This window comes from Macaca thibetana, chromosome 18 (genome assembly GCF_024542745.1).
Source record: "Macaca thibetana thibetana isolate TM-01 chromosome 18, ASM2454274v1, whole genome shotgun sequence".
Lineage (NCBI taxonomy): Eukaryota > Metazoa > Chordata > Mammalia > Primates > Cercopithecidae > Macaca > Macaca thibetana.
In genome coordinates, this window is record NC_065595.1 from 45,431,015 (window position 1) to 45,445,900 (window position 14,886).

Sequence of the window (14,886 nt, forward strand, 5' to 3'; positions counted from 1 at the left end):
AACCCGCGAGCTGTCCCTAGCAGTGCCTTAGCCAGGGACCTGCTTGGCCAGCGACACATCCCTTGCTGCTCTGTCTGCCGGTTCTTGAGGTGAATGTCGGAATCCGTTATCTTTCGGGAAAGCTCTCTGGGGCAGGGTAGGTTTTCTTACTACATACAAGTTCTTAATTAGTTATCGTTTTTTAAATAACCGCCCCTCCCCCTGAAGCTTGTCTGACTCGTAGGTATGCTTTAATTCTAACTTTCTTCCTGTCCTCTCTGGTTTTTTACACCCCCAGAAGAGTGGCGCGCATCAGAATCACCTGGAGGCCTTGTTAAAATACTGACTTCTGCCCCACAACTCCGGACTTGCTGATTTAGTCGTGGGGGAGGGGGCGGTGGCAGCTCAGATTCTCAGGTGATCCTGAAGCTGTTGGTCCTGGGACCACATTTTGAGAACCAATGCGCAAGAAATAAGTGATGCTCAGTAATTAATCCCTGAATTAACGGAAAGTTGGATTTTTATCTACTTTGCAATCTAGAAAGGGTACGAGGTCTATTTAAGGTTTGCTTCCTAGAACAATTCTCATTGATCAGGGTGAGAAGGACCCGAAATGGAGGGTGCGGGGTAATCAGGGTAGGAAAGGATATTGCTGTGTTCATATAAATATCTTAGGAAATGAGAAGTTAGGATCTCATTTCTGGTTTGAGAGCAATGAGACGTGTGACTTGGATTAACCTGTCCGGTGGGGAAAGAAGAGATTTCAGAAAATAGTGGGTGGCTAAGTGGTAGCTGCTGCCTCAGCCCCCTCCAGACTTTAACAAATTCAGTTTCTTTAATAGATATGGTGCTATTCAGGTTATATATTTCTTCTAGGGTAAGCTTTAGTATTTTGTATCATTTAAAGAATCAGCCAATTTTGTATAAGTTGGCATAAAGTTGTTTATAATATTACTTTGTCCTTTTTGTATCTGTTGAATCTACAGTGATGTTACCTCTTTCATTCTTGCTCTTAGTAATTTGTATCTTCTCCCATTTGCCCTTGTCAGATAGGCCAGAGGTTTGTCATTTTTATCTTTACAGAGAACCAGCTTTCCATTTATTTAAAAATTGTCTTTCATTTTCTGGTCTATTAATTTCCACTCTGCCCCTTTTATTTCCTTTTTTCTCCTTGCTTTGGGTTTAATTTGCCTTTTTCTTTTTTTCTGGTTACTTTAAGTGGAAGTTGAGGTCTCTGATTTGTGATATTTCTTATTTTGTGTTATAGAACTTCGGTGCTATAAATTTTCCCCTAAGTACAGCCTTAGCAGCATCTCACAAATTCTGATGTGTTGTGTTTTTGTCTTCATTCAGTTCAGAATACTTTGAACTTGGATTTTTTCAGTTTCTAAATATTTGGGGGGTTTCTAGAGATTTTTCTGATATTTCTTTCTAATTTAATTTTATTGTGGTCAAAGAACATACTGTGTATGACTTGAATTCTTTAAAATCTATTGAGACTCGTTAATGGCCCCAAACATGGTCTGTCTTCATAAATGTTCCATGCACATTTGAGAAGGATATATTAATATATTCTGCTGCCGTTGGGTCGACTATTTGATTATTGTTAGTTGATTAATGGTATTACTGAAGTTTACTATATGCTTTGCTGATTTTCTACTAATTTTAAAAGTAATTATTGAAAGATGAGTATTGAATTCTCTGTCAATAATTGTGGTTTTGTCTATTCTCCTTGTGATTCTATCAGTTTTAATTTTATGTATTTTGAAGCTCACAATTTGCATAAATGTTTAGAATTATTATTCCTTTTCCTTTTTCTCTTTGAGATGGAGTCTCTCACTCTGTTGCCCAGGCTGGAGTGTTGTTGATGGCAATGGTGGGCCATCTGGACCATCTGGAGTGGCCACTGCCAAGATGCTGGCTGCAGCCGGGAGGCTCTGCCCGTGCTGTGAGCTTCACAGAGCCAGAGGGAATGGGGTCAAGCAGGAGCCCAGCTCCTTCCAAGTTGGTGGGTGGGAGCTCCCCGGGCATAGCTGCAACTGCCCAAGTGATGGCTGCTGGCTGAGCCTCCCTGTGTTCTTGGAGACCGGGAGCAGGCAGGAGCCCCACCCTCCCAGGTCCAACTGCAGCCACCCGAGTCCTTGCTACAGACCATGTTCTTGGAGGCTGGGAGCAGGCAGGAGCCCCGCCTGCATCCCTCCACCTCCTTTGTGCAGCTGTAGCCACCCAACTTGTGGCTGTGGACCAACCTGGATATCTCTGCACGCTATGGGCCTGGGAAGGCACCCCCACCTCAGCAGGCTTAGAGGTATCTGCTTCTGCTGCCTGGCCTCGCCCTGCTCATGGTGACTGCTCCCATCTAGGAGCAAGGTTGGGGCTGAGCCAGGGTGCTGTTGCAGCCCAGCCAGTTGTGCGCATACTTGAGGCAGTACTGACAGGCCATTCCCCTGCTGCCTCAGCCCCCTCCAGACTTTGGGTGCTGACAAACATAGGAGGGAGGCCGAGGGCAGTTTGGCATTGGCCTGCAGGTGCTTCTTCCCACAAACAGCCTGGGCACCATAGAAAGCAGTAGGAGGCGACATGCTCTGGGGCAGAAAGGGGCAAGTCCCCAGGGAAGGCCTGAAGCCTAATGACCAGGCCACCAGTCCCCCTGACTGGAGAGGGAACTGGTGGTGCTTTTTCTTGGATCTGCCCATGGACCAATCAGCATGCACTTCTTCCTCTCTGAGGCCCGTAAAAGTCCCTGGACTCAGCCAGACTTGGGGAGAAGACCTGCCAGCAGAGGGGAGCTACCTACTCCAGGGCCTCTTTTCTGCTGAGAGCTGCAGAGACAACAGGAGGACCAACCTGCAGAGAGGAGCTACCCACTTCAGGGCCTCCTCTTCGCTGAGAGCTGCAGAGATGATGGGACAAGCTGCCAGCAGAGTGGAGCTACCCACTCCAGGGCCTTCTTTCTGCTGAGAGCTGCAGAGACAACAGGATGTCTTGCCTGCAGAAAGGAGCTGCCCACTCCAGGGTCTCCTCTGAGCTATCCTGTTGCTCAGTAAAGCTCTTCCTTCTCAGTAAAGCTCCTCTTCACTTTGCTCAGCCTCCACTTGTCTGCCTACCTCATTCTTTCTGGATGCAGGACAAAAACTTGAGACCTGCTGAATAGTGGGGCTGAAAGAGCTATAACACAAACAGGGCTGAAACATGCCCCTTGCTCACCACATTGCAGGCAAAGAGGAGAGAAGAGCTGTGGCCCTTCGGGGAGCCCAGACCAGGAAGCTCCTGAGCCAGAACTGTGACTCCCTTTGGGGCCCTGCACTTCCTGGAGTCTCCAAGCTTCTGGGCACCACTGCGGTGTACTTAGTCCAGTCACAGCCTCACAGTGAGCCAGGTCCCATAGTAGCACCTGGAGCTGCCCACCCTGCTGCAGCCAGCGTGCCTGACTGTGTGCAGTGGCCAGACCCCACACTCTCTTTCTCACACACCCCTTGCTACTCCACAGCTGGCTCGCCTTTGGCAGGGGTGAGATCCAGGCTGGTAGCATTAGCCAAGCGCAGCCTGAGTGGGCAGAACAATCCCAGTGGGCCCAAGCAAAACTCAGGCAAAGGTACCACTGGCCACAGGGGTTTCTGACCAGAAATGCAACACCCAAAGTATCCTGTGACACAGTGGCATGATCTCACTGCAACCTCCACCCCATGGGTTCAAGCTATTCTTGTGCCTCAGCTTCCAGTGTAGCTGGGGCTACAGGTGCGTGCCACCACATCTAGCTAATTTTTGTATTTGTTTTTTTAGTAGAGACGGGGTCTCACCATGTTGGCCAGGCTGGTCTCAAACTCCTGACTTCAGGTGATCTGCCTGCCTCGGCCTTCCAACGTGCTGGGATTATAGGTGTGACCAACCATGCCCAGCCTGTTATGCCTCTTGATTGACTCCTTTTTCATGATGAAATGACCTTCTTTATCCCTGATAGTCAGTGTTCAACCAGAAACACACAACAAGTAATTAAATATATGTACATGTATATATGGATTCGTTAAAGAGAATTGGCTTGCACAATTATGAGAGCTGGTTAGGCAGTCTTATAATGCTGTTGTGTCTGATGCTGGAATTTGATGTTGGCAGAGTAGTCAGAAAGGAAGATGGAAGTAAAATGGAAGACGTCAGGGTCAGCCTGGAAGTCACAAGTACAAACTTGAACCTCATGAAAATGGACTGAAATCCATGTTAGTTCTTGTTGCCTTTGAGCTTGATGGTGAGGGTATCCTTCAGAAGCTGCGACTGTTTGTCATAAAAACACATACATAGGCCAGGAGTTGGAGAAGCTGAAGGAGGATCTAGAGGATGGTAGAGTAGTTGCAGGCCAAGCTGCAACAAAATGAGTCAGTTAAGTGAGTCGCCAGTCAGCAACTACGTATGTGAATTACAAATGGCTACTATTTCCTTTCCACATTACACATCTCCCAAAAATTGCCTTTTTGGCCCACCCAAACTGTAAACATAAAATAATCCTAGGAAAACTAGTGCACTCTAGGCAAGATGACACATTATAAAAGCATCATGGTCTGCCCCTTGTCAACTTAGTACCATACATGTTTCTTTGAGCCATGCTTTAATTCTCCAAATTATGATGATAATGAAGTTGTGCTTCCACGTTACATAACACTACTATCACATAACTATTAACATGTTAACCATTTCCCAAAAGAGGAAAATAGTCTTTTTTTGGCCCATGAATGGCATTCATTCTGCTCCTAGCTGATAACACTCCTTCTTTCATGTCCTATAACTTAAATACTGACATATATAGTTAACTATTACCACATATTGTGTTAGATGATAAGAAGATGAGAGAAGGAAGAAACATAAATTTCGAGTAGTTTCCAAAAGAAGCTGGGTGTATATCATTGCCCCCCAGAATGTTCTTCTTGAATTCAACTAGACTTTTAGACCTTCAAGACTACTGCAGATCACCCTTGGCATCAGATTCACTTAGAAGGATAGGACAGAAACCACAACTGACCAGCAGGCAGCACCTACTCCTCTTCTGTGGAAGTGGTACTCACAGTGTTTTACATAAGCATCCAGGCTTTTTTTTTTTTTTTTTTGGCCTTCCCATTCCGAGTTGATGACAGCTCAGATGCAAGGAGATGAGACTTACACTGGGCAGCTGTGGGATGCATCTGGATTAGAAACTTCCACAGGAGCTAATATGTCTTATAACAACTCCATGGACATAGCTTCTAGAATTTCTACAAGAGACATGCCAATTACACGAGTCAGTATACTCAGGGAGGCCCAAAGTTACAGTATCCATTATAGTCAGTATTTATAGTTCATTTATAATTCTTTTGGTAACCAGGAATCATTTTTACCATAAACAGTATTGTTGGGTAACATAATTGACATATGAATAAGTTTTCAATAAAACAGAATGAGAAAATTAACCAAAGGTTAATTCTCATATACAAAGGTAAAGTGTTTTGTTAACCTTTTGCCCAAAAGTGATGATATGGATGTAGATTTTCTGGGTGTTTGACCAAGGAAGCCAAACCATTCTTTCTGATTATGTTAGATTTGTAGCTTTGTGGAGTCTTGCCAGAGATGTTGCTTTCTGTGTGTGAGTTTGATGAGCTAACTTGGAGTTTGTTTGCTGGACTGGCCAAAACAAATCTAGAGCCAACTATGGTCCGTAAGTAAATGGAAATGAAGGGTTTCCAGAGAGATTAGGAGTGATAATACAGGCATGGGGAGTGATATAAATTTTCAAGAATGAAACTGATAGGCCACCACCAATATTCTACCTGAATTCTATTTCTCATTTCACTTGGGGGAAACTAGGTCAAACAAACATATGTATTAACATATGTCTAACTTAGGTATACGTTCTAGAGCAGTGGTTCTCAATCTTTTTGAGACAGTAAATTTATTTTAAAAAGGATGAAAACTGCAAACTTCTTCCTCAGAGAAATGAACATAAAGACCTACATGTGGACTTTTGCTTATCATGTATTGTATTGGAAATTAATTTTCTTTGATAGTTAGACTATGCAACAATTTTCACAAGGAAGGGATTTCAGTTTAAAAATCAATTTCCAGTTCTGGAAAAAAAAAGGAAGTCAAAATTGTGAAGCCACATTAAAAATTAACTTGCCTTTTGCTCATATTAACAAGTAGACTGCTGCTGAAATAAATATTAACAAGTATTAACATGTTTGTTGTGAATAAGATCTTTAAATTATGGGTAATAAGACATCTTTCACATGTCAGTGTGCGTGTCTGGTTCACACTGACTTCCTGAAAATCAGAACCAGTGCTGAAAACTCTGATTCAGAAAAGAAAATAAAGGCCAGTATAATCACAGTTCCCAAGGTTCACTTTGACAGAAGTGACTGGCCTTGTGTCAAGAAATACTATAATTCCCCAAGATCTTTAAAGTTCAGTTCAGGTCAGATAATTCCCTTTGTTTTTAATCAGTGAGGTCATTGGCCTCACCTTGAAAAATCTTTATCTGTTAAGTAACTGAAAGGCATGTCATGGTGTTTTGTGTGTGTGTGTGTTTTCTTTCTTTTTCTTCAATAAGTGTTGCTTGCCTTCTATGTCTGTCTCTCCACCTGTCTCTCTCTCTCTCTCTTTTTATAAATGGTGGTTACCTTCTCTGTCCCTCTCTATTTTTTTTTTTTTTTTGAGACAAGGTATCACTGTGTTACCCAGGCTGGAGTGCAGTGGTGTGATCACAGCTCACTGCAGCCTCAACCTCCTAGGCTTAAGTGATCCTCCTACCTCAACCTCCTAAGTGTCTGGGAATATAGGTGCATGCCACCATGACTGGCTAATTTTTCTACTTTTTTGTAGAGACGGAGTCTCACTATGTTGCCCAGGGTGGTCTTGAACTCCTGGGCTCAATCAGTCTACCCACCTCAGCCTCCCAAAGTGCTGGGATTACAGGCATGAGCCACTGCTTCTGGCCCACAGTGGTTTAAATAAATCTTGGTTTATACTTATCACATTGTTGTGGATTGAATTGTATCCCCCTAAAAGATAGGTTCAAGCCCTAACCTCCATTACCTGTGAATGTAACTTTACTTGAAAATAGGGTCTGCTGTAGGCTGAATGTTATGTCCCCCAAAAATTCATATATTAAATTGTAACTCCTTATGTGATAGTATTTGGACGTGGGCCTATGGGAGGTAATTAGGTTATAAGGGCAGAGCCTTTATGAGTGGAATTAATTGTCTTTATGAAATAGGACTTGGAGCACTCCAAGGCTTTCTGCCATATGAGGGCACAGTGAGAAGATGGCTGTCTATGAACCAGGAAGCAGACCCTCTCCAGACACCAAATCTGTCAGTGCCTTGATCTTGGACTTTTCAGCCCCCAGTACTATGAGAAATAAATTTATGTTGTTTTTAAGCTACTCAGGCTATGATATTTTTGTTATAGCAACCTGAATGACCTAAGACAGGGCCTTTGCAGATATAATCAAGTTAAGGTCATAAAGGATTAGAGTGGGCCCTAATCCAGTGACTGGTGTTCTTATAACATAGGCAAATTCAGACACAGAGGAGACAGAGAGGAGAATGCATGTGATGATGGAGGCAGAGATTGGAGTAATGCATCCAAAAGGCAAAGAATGCCAATGGTTGCCAGCAACCTGAAGCTCAGACAATGGGATGGAACAGACACTTCCCTAGAGCCTTCAGAGAGAGTATGGCCCTGCTGGCACCTTGATCTTGCACTTCTAACCTCCAGACTATGAGAGAATACATTTCTATTGTATTATGCCATCTTGTTTGTGGTACAAGAAGTGGGGTGCTATGTACAAATATCTAAAAATATAGATGTGGCTTTGGAATTGAGTAAGTGATTGAGCTGGAAGAGTTTTGAAATTCTTAATAGAAAAAGCCTTGAAGAGATTGTAGAAATAGGAGGATTAAAGGTGATTCTGGTAAGGGCTCAGAAAGAAGTAAAGAGGACAGTAGAGAAAGTTACATTTTAGAGAACACATATATTGCCATGAAGAGAATGCTGCTAGAAATAATGAACATTAAAGATACTTCTGGTGAGATCTCAGATGAAAGAAGGAACATGTATTAGAAACTAGAGAACAAGCAATCCTTGTTAGAAGTGGCGGAAATGTGGCTGAATCATGCTGTGCTATTGGGTGGAAAGTAGAACTTGTAACTAATGAACTTGAGTGTTTAGCTGAGGATATTTCCAAGCAACGGGTAGAAGGTGTAGCTTGTCTTTTCCTTCCTTCTTATGGTAAAATATGAGAGGAAAGAGATACACTGAGGAGGAAACTGTTAAGCAAAAATCATTTGATGATTTGGAAATTTCTCAGCCTATCTCAGATAGCATGCTCTGGAGACAGCACTGGGACGAATGTTTTGGTGAAGCGATTAGGTGTGATTTGTGGATCCAATTAACTATTTCAGCAGACTCCAGGATAGAAATTGGGTTATCCAGGAAGGATCTATAGAGAATCCTTGTGCCTAATCGTATGGATTCTCTTAAAATCTATGGAAAACTAACAAGAATTGTGACAATGCTATCCCCAGAAACACTGCTAATTTTGAAGATGACAGAGACAGGATGAAAAGAAGAAAAGCTGTCCAACTTCTGGTATTCTAAAAGCAGGAAATGGGGTACCCAGAGGATGGGGACACTACCAAGGGCAGAGATGGCAGGGCCACCTCAGCTGAGGGTGGCTCAGGGACCAGTGAAGCCTCTTAAGAGTCCAGAAGCTAGGACCAGTTGGGTCTCTATAGACCAAGAGGTTGGGGACAGTGAGGATTCCACTGACCCAGAGGGCATATTGAGTCAGCACAATTTGAGAACTCCACAAATATTTGGAAATTAAATAACATAATATAAATAACCCATGATCCAAAGAAGAAATCATAAGATAAATTAGAAAGTTCTTTAAACTGAATAAAAGTGAAGTACAACATAAAATATTTTATGGGATGCTGCAAAAGTAATGGTTAGAGGAAATTTTGTAGCTTTAATATGTCTATATTAGAAAAGAAAAAAAATGATCTAAACCTAAGCTTCCACCCTAAGAAACTTTAAAAATGAGAGCAAATTTAAAAACAGCAACAAAACAGCAGAAGGAAGGAAGTACAGTCATCTTTTGCTTGATGCTAGGGATACATTCTGATAAATGCATCATTAGGTGCTTTCATCTTTGTGTGAACATCATACAGTATACATACACAAACCTAGATACACAAGCCTACTGTATTAGTTTGTTCTCATGCTGCTAATAAAGATATACCCAAGACTGGGTAATTTATAAAGGAAAGAGGTTTAATTGGCTCACAGTTCAGCATGGCTGGGGAGGCTTCGAGAAACTTACAATCATGGCAGAAGGGGAAGCAAACATGTCCTTCTTCACATGGTGGTAAGAAGGAGAAGTGCCAAGCAAAAGGGGAAAAGCCCCTTATAAAACCATAAATCTCGTGAGAACTCACTGTCATAAGAACAACATGGAGGTAGCTGCCTCCATGATTCAATTACCTCCCACTGGGTCCCTCCCATGACACATGGGGATTGTGGGACCTAAAATTCAAGATGAGATTTGGGTGGGGACGCAGCCAAATCATATCATTTTGCCCCTGGCCCTTCCCAAATCTCATGTCCTCACATTTCAAAACATGATCATGCCTTTCCAACAGTCCCCCAAAGTCTTAGCTCATTCCAGCATTAACCCAAAAGTCCAAATCCAAAGTCTGAAACAAAGCAAATCCCTTCTGCCTGTGAGCCTGTAAAATCAAAAGCAAGTTACTTACTTCCTGGATATGATGGGGATACAGGCACTGAGTAAATACACCTATTCCAAATGGGAAAAATTGGCCAAAACAAAGTGGGTACAGGCCCTGTGCAAGTCTGAAATCCATCAGGGCAGTCAAATCTTTTTTTTTTTTTTTTTTTTTTTTTTTTTTTTTTTTTTTTTTTTTTTTTTTTTGAGACGGAGTCTCGCTGTGTCTCCCAGGCTGGAGTGCAGTGGTGTGATCTCGGCTCACTGCAAGCTCCGCCTCCCGGGTTCACGCCATTCTCCCGCCTCAGCCTCCCAAGTAGCTGAGACTACAGGCGCCCGCCACCACGCCCGGCTAGTTTTTTGTATTTTTAGTAGAGACGGGGTTTCACCATGTTAGCCAGGATAGTCTCGATCTCCTGACCTCGTGATCCACCCGCCTCGGCCTCCCAAAGTGCTGGGATTACAGGCTTGAGCCACCGCGCCCGGCCAGGGCAGTCAAATCTTAAAGCTCTGAAATGATCTCCTTTGACTTCATGTCTCACATCCAAGGCACACTGATGCAAGAGGTAGGCTCACATGGCCTTGGGCAGCTCTGCCTCTATGGCTTTGCAGGGTACAGCACTCCTCCTGGCTGCTTTCACAGGCTGGCATTGAGTGTCTGCAGCTTTTCCAGGTGCATGGTGCAAGCCTTCAGTGGATCTAACATTCTGGGGTCTGGAGGGCAGGGGCCCTCTTCTCACAGCTCCACTAGGCAGTTCCTCGTTGGAGACTCTGTGTGGGGACTCCAACCCCACATTTCCCTTCCACACTGCTCTAGCAGAGATTCTCCATGAGGGCTCTGACCCTGCAGCAAACTTTTGCTTCAACACCCAGGCATTTCATACATCCTCTGAAATCTAGGCAGAGGTTCCCAAACCTCAATTCTTAACTTCTGTGTGTCCACAGGCTCAACACCACGTGGAAGCTGCCAAGACTTGGGGCTTGCACTCTCTGAACCCACAGCCCGAGCTGTACATTGGCCCCTTTCAGCCTTGGCTGGAGCAGCTAGGACGCAGGGCAACAAGTCCCTAGGCTGCACACAGCAGGGGAGCCCTGGGCCCCACCCACAAAATCATTTTTTCCTACTAGGCCCCAAGGCCTGTGATGGGAGGAGCTGCTGTGAAGGTCTCTGACATGCCCTGGAGACAGAAAACTGACTAAAGAAGAAGTAGAAAATGTGAATAGATGTATAATAAAGAGATTGAGTTAGTAATTAAAAAAAAAAAAGACACACAAGGAAAAGCCCTATGCTAATTAAGATGATAGGAGAGAATGGGTGCAAGGGCTTTACTGGTGAATTCTACCAAACATTTAAAGAAGAATTAATACCAGTTCTTTACAAACTCTCCCCTGCCCCAAAACAAGAGGAAGGAACATCTTCCTCTCATTTCATGAGGCCAGTATTACTTTGATACCCAAATCAGTCAAATACATCACAAGAAACATAAACTACAGACCATTATCTCTTATTCTCGACAAAATACTAGTAAACTGAATTTGGTAACATATAAAAAAGATTTTCTACCACAATCAAGTGGAATTTATCCCAGGGATCCATCTAAGCATCAGTTTAAAAATCAACCAAATCCATATCAACAGAATAAAGGACAAAATATGCAGAAAAAGCATTTGACAAAATCCAACACCTCTTCATAAAAAACAAACTTTGAAGAGAACCAGCATGAGAAGAAAATGGGATATCTGGAAATGGAGAATGTCAGTATAGACCAACTTCAACAAGTCAGTTATGAATAAAAGAAAGTAAGAAATAGGATAATAGTGGAGTTTAGGGATGGTTTATTTGCTTGGTTGGTGGCTTGATTATTTTTAAGATAGGAAAGATATGTAATGTGTAAATGTGTAAAAGATAGCAGGAAGAATCCAGGAGAGAGAGTAGATAACACAGGAAGAGAATGAACTGTTGATGGCATATGATTGATGGGGAAGGAGATGGGATCCAAGGTACAAGTGGAAGAATAAGTGTTTAGATATGAGTGGCCCTTCTCCTATGCTAATTAAGATGATAGGAGAGAATGAGTGCAAGCTCAGGTAGGTTAGTGGGAAACTGAGGATGTTCCAATTCATTGGGAAGAAGGAGGTTATATCATCATTTAAGAATGAGGGGTGAGGAGAATAATGCTTGAGAAGATGGCTTGAAATAAACTTTGTGCAAAGGTGAGGTTATTAGAAAAACCTAAGATTGGTAAGCAATACTGAGTGACTTGTAGTGTTCATGCATTCTTAATCATTCTTATGATGCTAACTTTATAGATGAATGGAATAGCCTATAGCCATCTCCATCATAACACTATATGTGGGATCAAAGATGAATAATGTAGGTGAATGAGCTGGCATGAAAACCAGTGTGGATAAGAAGGACAATTCAGTAAGTGATTAATGGATAATTATTCATCTAGAAATAGTTATTATAGATCTCTGCCTCATAACTGCACACAAAGCAAATAGTAAGTATATTAAATACATGGAAGAAAAGCAAACCTTTTGTAAAATTTGTAGAAGAAAATATGTGAAAGTATATTTATGACTTCAGAGTAGGGAAATAAATCTTTAAAAAAGATAATAAAGCCCAATATATGTAAAAAGGAAAGTTCAGTCGGACTACATTAAAATAAAAAACTTATTATTCTTCAAAAGATACTATCTTTTAGGGGAAAATTAAAGTCACAGAACTCAGCTTCCACTATTGGTAGAGTGAGTAATGTGGATCACACTTCCCTTAAGGACAACCAGTAAATCCATAAAAAATATGAAAATCAGCTGAAAGGCATTAGAACTGTCAAGGTAGTACAGAATACTAGAACAAGATCTAAGAAATGATCTAAGTCCAGTGAGGTGAACCAAAGCATCTAGTGGGCTTTCACTTTCAGATTATTTGCTTATCTGGAAGAGGCAGCTGAGGGTACTGAATGGCATTTTTGATACCTCACAGGACTAGAGAGAAGAAAGTTGGAATCCGAGACTAAGGGTTGGGACCTTGGTACTTGGAATTATACCGAAAAGCAACTATATTCTAGGAATAAAGGTGAACTTCTAGTAAACCAGCCCTTCCACAGACTGTAGCCCAACCGCAAGTCATCTGGTTGACCCAGAAAAATCTCAGTCCCTAAAACTGGTTTGTGATGACCTACAATTACTGGAGCTCCCAGATATATGGCAGAGGCAAACAATGATTCTTTCTAGGAGTACCTTCGGCCGGGCACAGTGGCTCACCCCTGTAATCCCAGCACTTTGGGAGGCTGAGGCGGACAGATACCGAGACCATCCTGGCTAACATGGTGAAACCCCGTCTCTACAAAAAAAAAAAAAAAAAAAAAAAAGCCGGGAATGGTGGCAGGTGCTTGTAGTCCCAGCTACTCAGGAGGCTGAAGCAGGAGAATGGTGGGAGGCAGACCTTGCAGTGAGCCGAGATCGCGCCACTGCACTCCAGCCTGAGCAACAAAGCGGGACTCCATCTCAAAAAATAATATAAAATAAAGAAGAGGAGCAACTTCAAATTATTTCCACGTCAGTTTTTCATGGAAATTCCTGATAAAAGATAACCTGGCAAACGAGATAAGAACAACCAGCAGAAACTATTGATGATGGAAGTAGAATCACTGGAGTTTCTTATGTTAGGATAGTTAGATTTGGCTAAAATACTGTTTGGGGACATAAAAGACAAGATTGAGAAGAATTTGACAGAAAACCAGAAGCTATTTTTAGAATGACTTATTAGACTTTAATTCCTGATTTCATTAAGCTACAATTATAAAAACAGTGTGATACTGGCATAAGAATAGACATACAGACAAATGAAATAGAGCACTCAGAAGTAAACCCTCACACATATGGTCAATTGATTTTTAACAAGGGTTCTAAGACCATTCAATGGTGGAAATGGTGGCCTTTTCATGAAATGATACTGGGAAAACTGGATACATACAATGGAATGAAGTTGGGTTCTTGCCTTACACCATATACAGAAATTAAAAATGGATTAAAGGTACTCTTATAGTAGCATTATTCAAAATAGCCAAAAGGTCAAAGCCACCCAAGTGTCCATTAACAGATGAATGGATAAATAAAACGTGGTATATACATGCAATGGTATATTATTCAGCCCTAAAAAGAAAGACAAATCTGACATATACTACAACATGGATAAACCTGGAGACATTAAGTAAAATAAGCCAGTCACAAAAAGGCAAATATTGTATGATCCCACTTATTTGAGGTACTTAAGAGTAATCAGATTTATAGAGTCAGAAAGTAGAATGGTGGTTGCCAGGGGCTCGGGAGAGGCAGAAATGGGGAATCACTGTTTAATTGGTATGGAGTTTCAGTTTGGGAAGATGAAAAAGTTCTGGAGATGGATGTTTGTGAAGGTTGTACAACATTGTGAATGCACTTAATGCCACTGAAGTTGATATGGTTTGGCTCCGTGTCTCCACCCAGATCTCATCTTGAATTGTACTCCCATAATTCCCATGTGTTGTGGGAGGGAACCGGTGAGAGAGAATTAAATCATGGGGGTAGTTTCCCCCATACTGTTCTGGTGGAAGTGAATAAGTCTCATGAGATCTGATGGTTTGATAAGGGGAAACACATTTTGCTTGGCTGTCATTCTCCCTCTTGCTGTTGTCATGTGAGACATGCCTTTCACCTTCCACCATGTTTGTGGACCTCCCCAGCTACATGGAACTGTAAGTCCAGTTAAATCTCTTTCTTTTGTAAATTGCCCAGTCTCGGGTATATCTTTATCAGCAGCGTGAAAATGGACGAATACAGAAGTGTACACTTAAAAATGGTTAAAATGGTAAATTTAATGGCATGTGTGTGTTACCATAAAAATCTTTCTAAAATGGGCGGGGCGTGGTGACTCACGCCTGTAATCCCAGCACTTTGGGAGGCCGAGGCAGGTGGATCATTTGAGGTCAGGAGTTCGAGACCAGCATGGCTAACATGGTGAAAGCCCATCTCTACTAAAAATATAAACAATCATTCAGGTGGTAGTGGCCTGCGCCTGTAATCCCAGCGAGACTGAGACTGGAGAATTGCTTGAGCCTAGGAGGCAGAGGTTGCAGTGAGCTGAGATCACGCCACTCCACTCCAGTCTA

The 14,886-nt window shown here is 42.4% G+C and overlaps 1 protein-coding gene across 3 annotated transcripts in view; it reads left to right on the forward strand.

The window, feature by feature from the left end:
- Nucleotide 1: 1 nt before the first annotated feature.
- Nucleotides 2-14,886, forward strand: part of ZSCAN30 (zinc finger and SCAN domain containing 30) — a 35,896-nt gene continuing 21,011 nt past the window's right edge. The window contains exons 1-2 of one of the 3 annotated variants that reach the window (XR_007721064.1): nt 2-136; nt 7,217-12,735. The gene's annotated coding sequence lies outside the window, so the exon portion shown is untranslated. Of the gene's footprint in view, nt 137-7,216; nt 12,736-14,886 lie in introns of those variants that run through there. The other 2 variants (XM_050767291.1, XM_050767292.1) reach the window with 2 other exon arrangements.